Source organism: Leptonychotes weddellii, chromosome 1 (assembly GCF_054177405.1).
Source record: "Leptonychotes weddellii isolate Sample4059 chromosome 1, ASM5417740v2, whole genome shotgun sequence".
Classification (NCBI taxonomy): Eukaryota; Metazoa; Chordata; class Mammalia; order Carnivora; family Phocidae; genus Leptonychotes; species Leptonychotes weddellii.
This window is the reverse complement of record NC_138369.1, coordinates 172,728,941-172,744,645: the sequence shown is the minus strand read 5'-3', so window position 1 is coordinate 172,744,645 and position 15,705 is coordinate 172,728,941.

Sequence of the window (15,705 nt, the reverse complement as noted above, 5' to 3'; positions counted from 1 at the left end):
CTCAGGGCAGAGTGCTTTGATCTATCTTATGTTATGGTAGCCACTGGGTCTTTTTCCTTTTCAACAAAATTATGATACAAATGAAGTAATATCATTTAAAAATCTTGGTAATCATACACACTGAAAGCTATTCCCTGTGTGTCATTTGCTATGTATGATAAAAGTCCTCTACAACCTGTGCTGATTGTTGAATTACAGGGAACACTTGGGAACAAACAATTGAATGCAATTTTATAGTTTGGGATTGTACATAACTATGACTTTTGGAGAAGATGTGTTATCTACTTAGAAAGAAAAATACATTCTGGTTCACCATTCGTTTGCCTTATCTAACTTGCCAGACCTTTTCTCATGCCCCTTTGAAATAAAAATAATTAGAATAATTAGTAATGCCACTATTTTTGCCCCTATACTAAATCCACATTTAGGAGTTATACATCTCCTCCTTTAAAGGGACATGCCATCACTTGATCAATCCTGAAGATTTACTGAACTTAACACACATTATTTTACTTTTTTGCACTTTTTCTTTTCTTTTTTTTTTTAAAGACTTTATTTATTTATTAGAGAGAGAGAGAGAGCGAGAGCAGGAACACAAGCGGGGGAGTTGGGGAGGGAGAAGCAGACTCCCTGCTGAGCAGGGAGCCCAATGCGGGGCTGGATCCCAGGACCCTGGGATCATGACCGAGCTGAAGGCAGATGCTTAACGACTGAGCCACCCAGGCGCCCCAGCACTTTTTCTTTTCTTGAACTTAGAGAAAACACCATGACGGAATTTACATGAAAATTCGTACTTCTACCTTGAAATGTGTTTCTGTCTGATAAAAAGCAGTGTTTTTGGCTAAATAGAATTACAAAATACAAAAATTTAAATTAGAAATACAAGGCAGGGGCACCTGGGTGGCTCAGTCGTTAAGCTTCTGCCTTCGGCTCAGATCATGATCCCAGAGGCCTGGGATCAAGCCCCGCATGGGGCTCCGTGCTCTGCGGGGAGCCTGCTTCTCCCTTTCCCACTCCCCCTGCTTGTGTTCCCTCTCCCGCTGTGTCTCTCTCTGTCAAATAAATAAATAAAATCTTAAAAAAAAAAAAAAAGAAATACAAGGCAATATTATCCTGACAGAGCTACCAAAAGTAATACAACTAAATATGGTATATATTCAATTCATATTTTTTTTTTTCAGAGAGGCAAAAAATAACTGCCAATTTATGACAACCTCTAGATGGAGCATGACAAGGCCCTTAGCTTTCTGCCCGAATGGTAGTTTTTTTGCTAATTGTCAGGGAAACCTATTTTTATATTTGTGTTCCTGTCTCTCACACCTGGGCATGGGAGAAGACTTGCTAGGGTGGTAGTTTCTCCTCTTGTCCTTCCTCTGCTGTCATGGCCCCTGGTGATTCTGCATGGTAACCTAGAGTGAAAGCAGTAAGAATTTATCTTATCTGTGGTCCATGAAAGATGAATAAATTACCTTTCCTTCCCTGAGAATCTAATGCCCTATACAACTTATCTAGTCTACACACATGCAGAAATCAAGTCCAGGCACATAAAGTTGTTTACTGTGTGTCACGGGGATTTCAAACGAGCAAACGAAAGTGTGGGAATTCGAGATTAGAGTTTGCAGCTCCTTCTAACAGAGTAGTTGCTTTTACCATAAAAGGATAAATCTTTTAGAGCTAGGCTTCTAAAAAGATTGATCATCAACTAGGCGCTCCCTCTTTCCAAAACTTTTTTCTTCACATCTCTCATGATAATCTCCCTGTCAAAGGGAGCACCTCGGACTTCCGCCTGCTGCTAAGAAGAGCTTCTCTCGGCTCCCATGTGCTGGAGCCATAGGAAAAGCGAGGACCAAAGCCGACACTCAAGTCCATTCTTCCCACCAGAGAGATCTGGAGATGATTTTCTCATTTGTTAACCTCATAAGGAAGCAAACACATCTCATGGAGGAAAACTTGCATTTTTTTTTCATAGATAATACACTAGATTCTCAAAGGGAAGAAAGGACATTTCTCCTGTTTTGTTTTTTTTTTTTTTTTTCTTATAAGATTACTTAAAGGGAACAATAAATGATAAAAATGTCACTGTTGTACAAAGGAGCTGTAGATTTCTGTCTTGACCAGGCGTATTTGACAAGGGTTGACAAAAGTGCAGATCCTGGGCTTTTCTGTTGTTGTTTTTTTTGTTTTCTTATTTGTTTTTTAATTTCAAGTTTTCCCTACCCTTGATTAGAGGACTCAACTAGTGGATTATTTCTATTATATCAAACAATTTCTGCATATGCTTGACCTTTCTTTCAGGAAGACTTTCTACATATCTAATATGGCAGTCAAGAAAGTTATAGCAATTTGAGATATAATTATGAAGTATTAGTAGAAAGTATGTACTTATAAATATGTATGGAACACATGCCTTTATTAAGGTCCCTGGATGTGCTAAGGCCAAATTGGCTAATTCAAACCGAAAGGTCAGAGTTAAGTTACACAAAGGACTTATCTATGGGAAGATGAGGGGAAGTCACTGTGAGGCAGAGGAGACTGTTGATCAGAGGGGTTGCTGGGAAGTGATATGGGAGATTTATCTTTCCTTGTGACCACAGGTTGTTACCTAGGATGCGTTCTTTTCTGAGGGGACTAGCCTCAGTTTAAGGTCCCAGCAGGCTGTTAGTTGTATAAGAGATGCTAACACAGCAACACCACAGCGTAGCTTACCTAAACACGTGATAGTCATCATCCAATCATTATTTTCCTGTAGGTACTTTCTATTTTGGAGCTGGATTATTTTGTAACCTAATGATGGCCTGATTCTTACAGGAGTAGTATATTCAATTCTAGAATTTTATCTATATTTAGAAAAGCATATTTTGTTTCCTGCATATTTTACCCAACTTTAATTATTTATCTTTTTGAAACAGCACTACATAGATGATAATCAGTGATATGATTATATGCAATAAGAAATATATATTAGGTCTTTGTCCTTGTTTTGTTTCTGGCACTGAATTCCCAAAACCTTTGAAATTTCATAAGTGTTGAGACTGATCAAGGTGTCTCTTGTTATATTAACACGGTGACTTTTAGAATCTGTCTAAAACGGTGGCTGGTTGCCAGAAGAAACAACTGTGATTGGAGGGTTGGAACTTTTAGTCCCACGCCCAACCCCAAAATCTGGGGAGGGAAGAAAACCTGAAAGTTGAATCAGTAACTAATGGGTAATGATTTAATCAATCCTACCGATGTAATGAAGTCACCATAAAAACCCAAGAGGACAGGGTTCAGAGAGGTTCTGGGATGATGAACAAATGGAACTTTAGAGAGGCTGGGGCCCTGCAGAGGCCATGGAAGTTCCTATACCTTGCTCTATGTATCTCTCATCTGGCTGTTCCTGAGTTATATCCTTCTTAATGAACCAGTAAACTAGAAAGTAATATGTTTCTATGAGTTCTCTGAGCCTCTCTAGCAAATTGACTGAACCCAAGGAGGAAGTTGTGGGAACCTTCCATCTGTGGCTGGTTGGTCAGAAGCGCAGGTGACATCTGGGCTTGCTCCTGGCATCTGAAGTTGTGGAGGAAGGGCAGTCTTATAGGACTGAATCCTCAACTTGTGGGATCTGATATTATCTTCAGTAAATAGTGTTAGAACGGACTTGAATTCTTGGACGTCCTGATGATTTCTGAGAATTGCTTGGTGTTGTGTGGGAAGCCCCCCACCCCACACAAATATGTTGAAATTGGACCCAGGAATCTAATTTATAATCACATATGAGACAATAACAGTGGCTATATATATATATATATTTTAAACGTATAATTTATACAAATACGGACATTATTAACCTATGTAAAGTTGCATAATTTGTATTAATCTATAACATATATATAATACCAATTATATATATTTATAATTATGTACATACATATTGGAGCAGAGAGTCCTAGCACTGTGTAGCTGGTAAATCAAAGTCAAGTAGATTTAAATGTACTCATTCACACCAGAATTTAATGAAATAAACGAGGTAAAATATCAGGACATGGAGTGTCTTCCATATAGTTATAACCTGTCACCTCTTCTCTTTGTTACCTTTCTTAAATCACATAACAGCCTTTTATAAAATTTGTAAAACTTGTGAATTTTTTCTGACGTTTCCTGAAATTGTTTCTATTCTTAAATAAAGGCTTTTCTGGACACAAATATTGGTGGTTTTTGTAAAAATAATTTTGATTTAAAATAGGTGATATTAATGAGCTCGGCTATTAAATATAAATTTAAGCCCTGACTCTTTTAGCAATGAACAACTTGTTTCTACAGTTTAGAGACTTGAATGGCAAAATTTCTAAAAACCATTCCTAAATTACACTGGTCTTGTGTTTTCATTTTCAGTAAACAGCAGTCTGTGCGTAGTAAGTGTCTATCATAAGAATGCCTATTTCTTTGTTCCAAGTTAATCTAAAAGTCATGCTCACTTCTTATGGAAGGCTTTATAAAAATGTACGTTATTCTTGCTCTTCTTATCATACTTTTTATTATAGAAGTTGATATTTTAAAACTTTGATCTTTTCTTCTGTCCCTTTTAGGTACCTCAGAAGGAACTAGGCAGACACCAGAGGGAGCCCACGTTACCCACCTATCTCAGGAGCTAAAGTGGGACATCATCCTTCACCCTATTTATAAGTAGTAGATTTAATATTCAGACTCAGCCCAACACACCTAAGAATGGAAAAAAATAGCTTAACTTATTGAAGTTTATAAAAAATAAACTGCACTATGTATTTTCACTCTTCAACACTATCATTTTAAAAATTACTTTGAATGTAATTACTTTGAATGTTTCCAATAAAATGCAAAGGCAGGAGCAATTTCTAAACCACTTGGAATCTAGAGTGAGAAAAGGAGATGTGAGGGGTAAAATTAGCTCCTCTAGGGTTTGAATTTCAATGTGGCTGGGACATAAGGTCTATCTCCCTGCACTGTTGTAAGAACATGTTGGTTTGCAGTATTCACAGGCTATCATTTGCCTGTATTGTTTTATAGATGATGAAACCCTTCTCTAAGCCCCTTTGCCACTTCTGCAAAGGACACTCACCACCCAGATTTTATTTTTTCCCTAAATCGAATGTATGTAAAAAACAGTAAGTAGCACTAAGGCAATTCACTTTTTATCCAGGCCTTGGGCAATAACAAAATAGAAATTGCAACATTTTACCATACTCATAATTTAGTGACACAGGGTCTCTTTGAAACAAGCAAGCCAGGCAAAAGACAGGGAGAGACTGTATTTGGGTTGATGCTTTCTGGGGCTTTAGCCATTCAACAATAAAAATAATTTCTAAATTCCTTTTAACAGCTTCTTAAAAGTGCTTATCGATTTCATGTTTTTAAAATAATTCTAATGCCACATATTATGAAAATAATATCCTATTTGCCATGAATGTTTAATGCTCTTTGGTTTTGTTGTTGTTTTGGTTTTTTGGCATATTCTGTCAGAACAGATAGATAGTGTGTTTCACAGTGGCAGAGGAAAAAACAAAAAACAAAAACTCTGGCTTATTTAGAACTAATCCAGATATGAGACTCTCAAAACCCCTTTTGGAAGTCATTCTTCCAGATTCCTAAAGAAGTTTTTTTTTTTTTTTAAGATTTTATTTATTTATTTGAGAGAGTGAGAGAGAGAGAGAGCACGAGATGGGGGAAAGTCAGAGGGAAAAGCAGACTCCCTACTGAGCAGGCAGCCTGATGCGGTGTTTGGTCCTGGGACTACTGGATCATGTCCTGAGCTGAAGGCAGATGCTTAACAGACTGAGCCACCCAGGTGCCCCTTCCTAAAGAAGTTTTAATTAATATTGTTAAAACCTTTTTTAAAAATAATTTTGTGAGTGATTTAAAAACTAAATTATTTGAATATACCTTTCAAAAATCAGTTTTATGATAATTATAATGCATATCTCTTTTGAAATCATTATAATGCATATCTCTGATCTTTTTCATTAATCCATTTCCCTTCTGGTCTTTCTGTCATCCAATGATAACATTTAACTTAATTCCTGAGAGCTTCTTTTACTGTCACCATTTCCCCGCAAAATGCGGCGAGTTCCTGCCAACCTCCCCTTCCTCACCATTACCAGTCCTCTCTACCTGCTTCTAAAATAATCTTCTGTAAGAGAAGGAATAGATATCAGCTGTTGCACTAAATAGCAAATGAAATCTGTGTATTTACAGTGCAGGGAATATTTTCATTTCTCGGATTTTTAAAACTGATGAGGACCTTATCAGGCAGGAGGAGGAGATCTTCAGGGATGAAGATGTTACTTCTTGATTGCACGAGACATTTTATTGTGGGCAAATATTTGTGCATTGGGAAGGAGCAAAGCTTTATTTTTAAAAATGTATACACTCACTATCAATATGGCCAATGTCCTTAAAAATGCGTATGTTCCTCTCATAATCATTCATTTGGGAAATAGTTACATACATATTTTCAGGAAATTAGTCCTTTTTTTTTTTTTGCTGACAAGATTTGACAATATGCAAATGTTTTGAAGTTTTATTAGGCTAATGGCAAGTGGTATGGTATTTATCAACAAAATGCAATCATCTTATAATCTGGCACCACTCACTATTAACCATGTGATCTTGATCCCATTTCTTAGATCCTCTTATTCTGAGTTTCCATGTTTGTAAAATTCTAAAAACGTTACGTATCTCATTAAAATGCTGTCAGAATGTAATGGATAATTTATATGAAATACTTAGCATACTTTGTTTCTTAGTAGCCCCTGAATAAATGTGAGATAACTTTACACTATTCTCTAAATGAATACTCCAAATATATTGGAAATAAATTGTCACCTTCATATGTTTTTCCTCCAGCATACTGTATTGAAGTTTTACCAAAGTAGGTACATAGATAGATAGATAGATAGATAGATAGATAGATAGATAGATCGAGGCGTTATATTGAAATGTACCAAAGAAGATATTACAAATCAATCAGAATGTGTATTACATTTCCCTCTCCCTCCAAAATCCCTCATATATTTATGTTTTTTCTTGGTAATAAGTCAATAGGGAGTAGACATCTTTATTAGAGATATTAAATCCACTTACCACGGTGCCTAGGTGGCTCAGTCAGTTAAGCATCTGCCTTCTGCTCAAGCCATGATCCCAAGGTCCTAGGATCCAGCCCCGCTTAGGGCTCCCTGCTCAGCGGGGAGTCTGCTTCTCCCTCTCGGCCCTCCCCCACCCAGGCTTGTGCTCACGCTTTCTCTCTTTCTCTCAAATAAATAAATAAAATATTTAAAAATAACAAAAAAATAATAAATAAAAATAAATCCACTTATAGTCTGCAACACACATTCTGTGTTAACCTAAATCCCGAGTTTCCATTTCGTATCGGTAACTAGAGTCCACTTCTCATGCTCTTCCCTTGCCTCTCCTGGCCCCACACATCTCCCTGCCAGTCACGGACAGCAAGCAGCCTTCCCTGAATTCTGGGGTTTCTCTCATTACACTGAGCTTTTTATTCAAGAAATAATAAACAAACAAACAAAAAAAACCAGAAGCTCATCAAAAGTATTTTACATTGTACCGTACCCTTTGTGCTCCACCCCTTTTGAGTAGGAAATAAAAGCCCTAACCTAACCGGGGATTTGCGATTCAGCAAGCCACAGTGATGTATCTGGTCTTAGTTAGCCCTGTTTTCACTTCAGCTCAAGGTTCCAGGCAGCCACTTTGGCCACTGAGCAGTCCTTTCATAGCTCAAAGCACCTTTCCCAGTGTCTCTGGTCTAAGTTTATAAGCATTTTCTGATTACTCGTTTGGGATTTAAAACCACATCCATGAAAAATATTAAGTGAATGTTCAAAAACATTTCACAGAATTGATAAAGAGGATTACTAGTTTCTGTCGGCAGCATATGTCTTAGTTTAATTTAAATACTTGATGAATAAATATGTACGGCAGTGCCCTGAGTGTTGAAAAATATAGTCAACATGAAAAACATGGCTATCTTCTTCAATATTGGTTAGGAAAAAAATCCTAAGCACATAGTGGGTATGCAATAAACACAGAAGACCATTGATCACAGTTGCAATCTACTGAAAAAAATACTTATTCACTATAACTCAGATACAAGAAAGGAGGAATAAAAAGTATATCCTTAATTTTTAAAATATAGTAGCTTCTTCTCACATTAACCATTGTACATACTTAGAAAGAAAAAGTTTCAAAATATGGTGAGCTACCTTTATCAAGCAGTAAGGAAGCGTCCCCATAATTTGAACACTATTTTGCCAATACTCTATTTTTAAAATCCTGCTGATTTTAAAATGCACAAATTATATTGGTGCATTTTAGCCATTTTACAAAATGTATGGCAAACTCCTAGTGAAGAGGTGTTTCTCTGTCTTCGTGACATTCAGGTGGTGCATTTGCTACATACTGATTTAGAGACAGGGCATTCAATTATAGTGAAGAGAGCTGTATATCCAATTCCCTCTGCGCAGGCTGTGCTTGGGAGTTGCCCCTTCATGCTCCTTTACTCTCCATCATTCAGACAGAACAGGTGGTTGCCATGAGCAGCACAACATTAGAGAGGGCATGATCGTTTAGTGACTGCTGATTGTATGAGCCTCTGCAGTCCATGAGGACTGGAGTTCCTGTGTTTACTTTCAGAATGAAAATCCTAGAACTGTTTATGCCTAGACAACTGGAAAAAGCCTGCTTTCCAAAAGATCCTTTCTTTTCCCCCCACCCTAGAAAAGTTTAACCAGCTTTTCCGTGTGGGGAATGTGGGGAAGGTGGGCAGTACCAAAAGCTTCATTTGGAAGCTATCAGTAATGTTGTAAAGTCATCACATAGAAACTAAATAGAGTTTTTCTTTCTCTCTTTTTGATTTCTTTTGTGGGTTTTATTATGCTTTCAATGTCAAGGAACAGCTAATTCATCTCGCCATGTAATAGATACATTCCTTTTCAATTGTTTTGACTGATAAGCAATTATTCCAAAATTCAGCATTCAGTAAAATTTTGTTTATCAGAAGGAATGGAGTGTAACCAGAACATAGGTAATCTGAAGTGATGAATAATACAAAAAACCTTTAATTTTAAATTAAATTTAGCTTTGCATTTGCAATTAAAAAATTAGGTTGTTAAAAAAAATTAGGTTGTTGGCATCATTTTTCCTTTTATTTATTTATAGCTTACAAAACAAAGCTCTTTTCAGTAACTGTTTTGAATGTTCTAAATACTATGACATGTTATACCACATTTTATATTTTAGATACATGCAAATACACACATACACATTTACTTCAATCTTCCTAAAATAATCCCCAACATTATAACCTTCTTCAATCATTTCTTTTGTCCCACCTACTCCAACCAGAAAGCCTCATCAGTCACTTTAAAAAAAAAAAAAAAAAACTTTCTCTGCCTTACTATGTTACAACTCTAATTCAGAAAAAAATGCATATATATGAAAACAAAACTACAAAACGAGAAAGAAGGCATACCAAATACAGCCCAGAACAATTATCAGACAACATTAGCACTTTGGTTATAGAGTTGTTTTTTAGTGGCTTTGATGGGAATTTGAAACCACATTGAATATTTGTCTCCAGGTGCTCTCAGTTATAGACATGTTGAGAATTGTTAGATAATATTAAGATAAGTCTAAAATCTTCGAATACTAGCTATTGAATCTGATATGCTTTCCATTGAAGTGTTTTCCCACCATGAAATGATGGGCTCAAACATAAACACCAGCACCTCTGGGGCTTCCTTTGAGGCGTTTCATCCTACAATCCAGTGATTGGAGCTGATTATGAGTGGGCATTCGACATTTCTCAAAAATGTAAAATTATGTAAATAAGACACACATTTTTATGGGAATAATGAAAAATGAGAGGAGGAAGTGGGATAACTTTGATAAATTAAGGGTAAAATACCTACATATATATATTTGTTAGTAGTGTAAAGAACATCAAAAAGGGTGATAATATATGTAAAGAATTAAAGAGTTTACATAACAAAATTGAGTTTGCCAGAGTTACATATAAAATTCTATACAAATGGAACATTTTAAGCTCTAAGTCTGAAAAATAGTTTATATATATATATTTTTAAGATTTTATTTATTTCAGAGAGAGAGAGAGCACAAGTGGGAAGAGGGGCAGAGGGAGAAGCAGACTCTCCACTGAGCAGGGAGTCCCATGCAGGGCTCCATCCCAGCACCCTGGGATCATGACCTGAGCCAAAGGCAGACGCTTAATCAACTGAGCCACCCAGGCACCCCTATGTATTTCTTACTATAAAATTTCTCTCTTTTCATGATTACAACTAGCATACCAAGAGCTCTAGCTTCTTCGGTTTACAATCAAACATGGAGATAATTATACATGTTTCTTTAATGCTTGCTTCTCATGGAAATAAAAAAATCAGCTTGTTTTTAAGCTGCAGAGACTCCAAAAGAAAAAAAATTGTGGAACAGATTTAAGTATGTGATCTTTTATTATGTTTGGATTAAGGGATAAATTAACAGCAAATAAAGAAATTGAACTGTATCAAAAACACATGGCAAATCATAGGACAAAAGTGAAAAGAATTCGCTGGAAAGAAAAAAGAGCATGTGGGCTGCAAGAAATAATGCAAAAATAAAAACATTTTATTAAGAAGTAGGTACGTGGTCAAGAGTTATGACTACCATTTAGAAAACAGACTATATTTGAAAAAGCAGCAACATATCAATAAACACAAGAGCCAAATTTTTAAATGATGACTCAGACTATTTTAAGAACAATTACGATTCATTAAAGTATAAAATGTGAAAACACAAAAGAAAGTGCATAGAATGATGAAAAAAATTTAATGGCAGAAATGAAAACATTTGCAATAAAAGTCAACCAAGATTAAAAGATTGTGCAGAATGTATTTCTCCTTTGTGTGAGAAAGTCTGTGAGTTTCAAATGGAAAATAGGATTGTAAACTTAGAGACTCTTTTGTTCTGTATTGCTAAAAAGTCTACTTTCGAAAAATGTGCACCCCGATCTTATGGGAAACATGACATATATTGAATTATATCTGTCAAAGATGCAGTATTACACTGGGTACCAAATCTTATTCACTGGAACAGTGTTTCTGTAGACCCTGGAGTCATCCTCTGGCCATTAACTTTGTGTAGGTATCAGAGGTCCTATGTCTGTGGGATTTCTAGGACATATTACTACACTTTCATTCAGGTCATCACTTTTCAGAATGGAGTTAAGCAATTCCATTAAAAATTAATCAATGGCGACACCTAAGCACTTAATTGTTTATTTGGAAAATGATTTCGCACCAGGAAACACAGTGTAACCTCCGTTTCTATCCTATCCTTTGGCCAAGACTCTGGGGACCCTTCAGTGTATCAAAGTCTTCTGAAAATGATCTGTACCTGACAATCAAGCAGGTCCCTATCCACTGCCTCGTAAAAAGAATGGAGGATGAGGTTTGGCCTGAACTCCTCTTAGGTGATTTAGAGGTTTCACCATTCCATCGTTGTTCTGGCATGAGGAATTTATGCTTTCAAAGCCCAGTTTTAAAAGACTAGAAGTGAAGGGATTCTAGAAATTTGTCAATTCCCTGTTCATAAAGGCTTGGTAGCAATAGGAATTGATCATTCCCTCTGTCATTCCTTTTTTATTTATAAGAAACATTTGGCTCTTTATTCCAGAGTGTCTTTTCGTTTTACTCATAGTGAGTGCACTGCATATCTATGATCATCAAAAAACTGCCTAGAGATTTTGGAATCTTAATTTTGTCAAACTTCATATTAACTATTCATCTAAGTGTAATAGGGTGCCTATTAAGAGAGAGATTAAATGCAGTGCCCTTTCATAAAAGTCTTCAAAATGCCAGTTTCTCCTTTAAGTGCCTGGAGCTGACTAGATATAGGAAACAAGTACATGAAATTATACTTAATTTACAGAGCAAAGTTTTTTTTTTTTAATTTAACTTTGTGACAGTTACTGTGCTTTGCATAGGTTACTCATTCAATTGTCATAACAAATCTCTAAAGCAGATACTATTTTTATTCGCATTTTATATATGAGGAATCTAAGTCTTGTAAATATTAAATGCCTTGCCCAGAGTCATAGAGATACTAAATTGTAGTAGCAAGATTCTATGAACTGTATTCTTCACTACAACTCCATACTATATAATAATAAAATTAATAGATGGTTTTCATGATAGGTGAATGACCATATTTGACTCTATCAGTCTGAGAGCTTCATGCCAGGTGGACATCAGTTAGTGAGGTGACTTGGTAATGCCCACTGATAAGAAACTTTATTTGAACAATGTAAATTGTGTAAATTAGTTGACATTATATTTACACAATCTCTAGCTTTTGCTTTTCTCTTACACACCAAGGAGGTGCTAAAATTTTTCGTGATAATGTGAATTATTTTCAAATCAATTCAAACTTTTACAAGTCAAGACTTTAAAATTAATAAAGAACAATATACATATGGAATTAAAGAAGTCACCATGAGGTTGAATTGTGTACCGCTTCAAAATAGAATAGCTGCAAATAAAAAGATGTATTACATAAATGAAGGCACAGAGTTGAGATCACCATTGACTTTATACCCTTCTGTCTTCCCACCTCTCTCCCCAGTGCACTGCTGCTCATTCAATGGGAGCCCAGAATCTCCCTACAACTCCACAGGCCTCTTGTTTAGAAAGGATAGAGCTAAGTGTGGCAAGAAGCTGCTGAAAAAGATGCCACGGTTGAGCATGTTTTTAGCTACAAGTGCACAGAACATCAAATTTTGGATCTTCCTAATGTACACACTACCTGCAAGATCTGGAGGACTGAAACCTCAGATCTTGCTCCTCGGGGTCACTATTTGAGATACAAATGGGGCTGCTTATGAGGAACAGTGACTAGCCCACAATCCCTGGCTGCCCAGTCTCTACCATGATGCCCTATAAGCTAAGTTACCAATTTCTTCATGTGTCGGCTGTTACTCATTTGCGACACATAAGGATGCCATAGTATATCACCTAGAAAGCTCTCCCCTTGAGCATTTTCTGGAATCCCATTGTTATTCTGACCTCTGTTAATGAAAACAATAAATTAAATTAAAAATACAGGCTAATGAATATCTGCTTTGCACCTAAAACTTAGGATAAAATTTAGTTTATGCTATATTAGCAGTCATTTTGATTCACATCAATGTGTGTTCAATTGGAAGTTACTATTATTACCAAGCATTGTTATTTACTTTATGAAAACTATAGAAAAAAATTTAAACTCCGGTGGAAAACTATGCACTCCCTACAGCATACCCTTCTGAGTTATTTGATTCTAGTGTTTTATTATCTTTGAGCTATTTTACGATCATAATTTGTAAGTCACTGTTTAGCATGCAAATTCCACCCTCCCTAGAAGAGGTTCAATTGACTTTTCTCTCCCGCCCTAGGGAAACCCAACTTTGCCTCCAAATACATATTAATTTGAATATTCCTGATCTATAAATGTGTCCACTTTTTGTATTCTCTTTTGAACCACATGTCACATCTGCCCAGGCCCTTCATTAAATAAATTAAATAAAATGTGAACAATTGTTTATTTTTTTCTGAAAATGATTTTTTTAACAAAATTGACTCATTTACTATTATCTGTCACCCATATAAAAAATGTAAATTTAAATGAGACAATGTAGGTGAAAATGCTCTGCCAGTTCTGAAGCCCTTTGCAAACAAAACATAGAGTTATTACAATAACAGATTAAAGGGGTATAAGAAATATCTTATTGGAGAAAAATCTAGTATTTTCAGTATAAAGGGAATTACAAGTTTTATTTCTCTGTCAGAATAAATTCAGGTACACCTGAAAATAACAGCAAATGCTGGTCAGAGCTGAGAAAACAGCATTCAGAGAGTGATGAATTGTTTAAAGAAAATCAGCCTGGATCACAGGAAGACAACCACACCTGACAAACCTGATAGTATTTTGCTTGATAAAATAATACAGTTGTCAGAGAAAATTGGGGACATAATTTTCCTACAGTAGAAGTCGTTCCCTAAATGACCAGATAGAAAACTAAATCTACAAGGTCAACCATTATGGAGGGATGTGGAAGACAGCTACTTGGATAAAGAACTGTCTTGAGGAATGAAGACAAATGATAACAAAAGAAGAAAAACCTTTGCATGGATAGGAGTGACAAGTGCGATGTATCAAAGACTCAACATTAGTTCCAATTGTAGAAAGTTAGAGAACAGTGATGTGAAAGACAGAATACTCGCCAAGATAAACAGGTGTTCATTTGAAAAAACTTTGAGTCTAAAGTCGGCAATTCATTCAAAGATTAAGGTCACTAACTTTTCAAAGATTTGGCAAGACTATGTTGAACAATGATTTTAATAGACCAATGACTTGCATGCTATTTGTTGTAGTAAGACTGGGAAAATTTAGCCACTGACAAGGAAATAAAAGATAATGTCCAATTCTTCAAGGTTACAATAGATTAAACAAAGAAAAAATATGTTGTGTATGTAATGTGCGTGTGTTTTATATGTGTGCATTCTCATGCAGACATGCAATAGAACAATCTTTGCCTTTTGTAATTCCCTTTACCCTTTTACCTGAACCAGACGAGTTGATGTCATCATTTCAAATCTTAATAGAAAGTTGCCTATTTATTTTAGCAGAGCAGGGCATAGCAATGAAAAATAGTGTTAAATTATGAATGTGGCAATGAGCAACCAAACTGAAATTGCTGTAGAGCCTCAGTGTTTTTAAGAGAGAATTTCTGAGTGTGAAAGGGTCTTTAGTTAGCCGATCATCTGCTGCTTCAAACAATTTGATAACTGAACAGGTACTAGTTGAAGACAAATACTAAAGCTAATAAAGAAAAGATCTGTATTCGGTAATGGCAGGTGGTAGGAAAGGAAATGAACTGTAGGGAGGGTATTACATAATTCTTTCAAATTAACTTAAATTGTTTTGTTTTCCTAAGTATACATTCAAGACATAAAAATTATGAAAATATGGCAAAGCTTATGGAAGAAAAGACTTTTAAAGAATGGATATTTGATATTTAACCTGCATGTATGTAATGTTAGTTTCATTGGTTGGTGGTGGTGGTGCTGGTTTCCTTTAAGATTAAAGAGAAGAAAATATTTATTGATTTACAATATCGTACTAATGACTCCTCTAGCCATCTTTTTAACAAAAATTATCTCAGTTTTTAGAAAAAAAATTGAATACCCAGATGTAAAATACATAGAGAAGAATGGAGCCTATGATTTTTATATGTAATAATATAAACATGTCCCACATTTTTCTCTTTTTTTTCCCAGTACAATGCACAATATATAGGATCAATAAATGAGTAGAAATTTAAATGATTAAGATTTTTAAGAACTAAAACTCGGGGTGAGAATATTAAAATTTTATGACCTGATTACTGAATGGAAATGATGTACAGTATGTGTTTGTTTACCTCTTAAAAAAAATACAACCAGCGGGCGCCTGGGTGGCTCAGTTGGTTAAGCGACTGCCTTCAGCTCAGGTCATGATCCCAGGGTCCTGGGATCGAGTCCCGCATCGGGCTCCCTGCTCCGCGGGGAGCCTGCTTCTCCCTCTCCCACTCCCCCTGCTTGTGTTCCCTCTCTCGCTGTGTCTCTCTCTGTCAAATAAATAAATAAAATCTTTAAAAAAAAA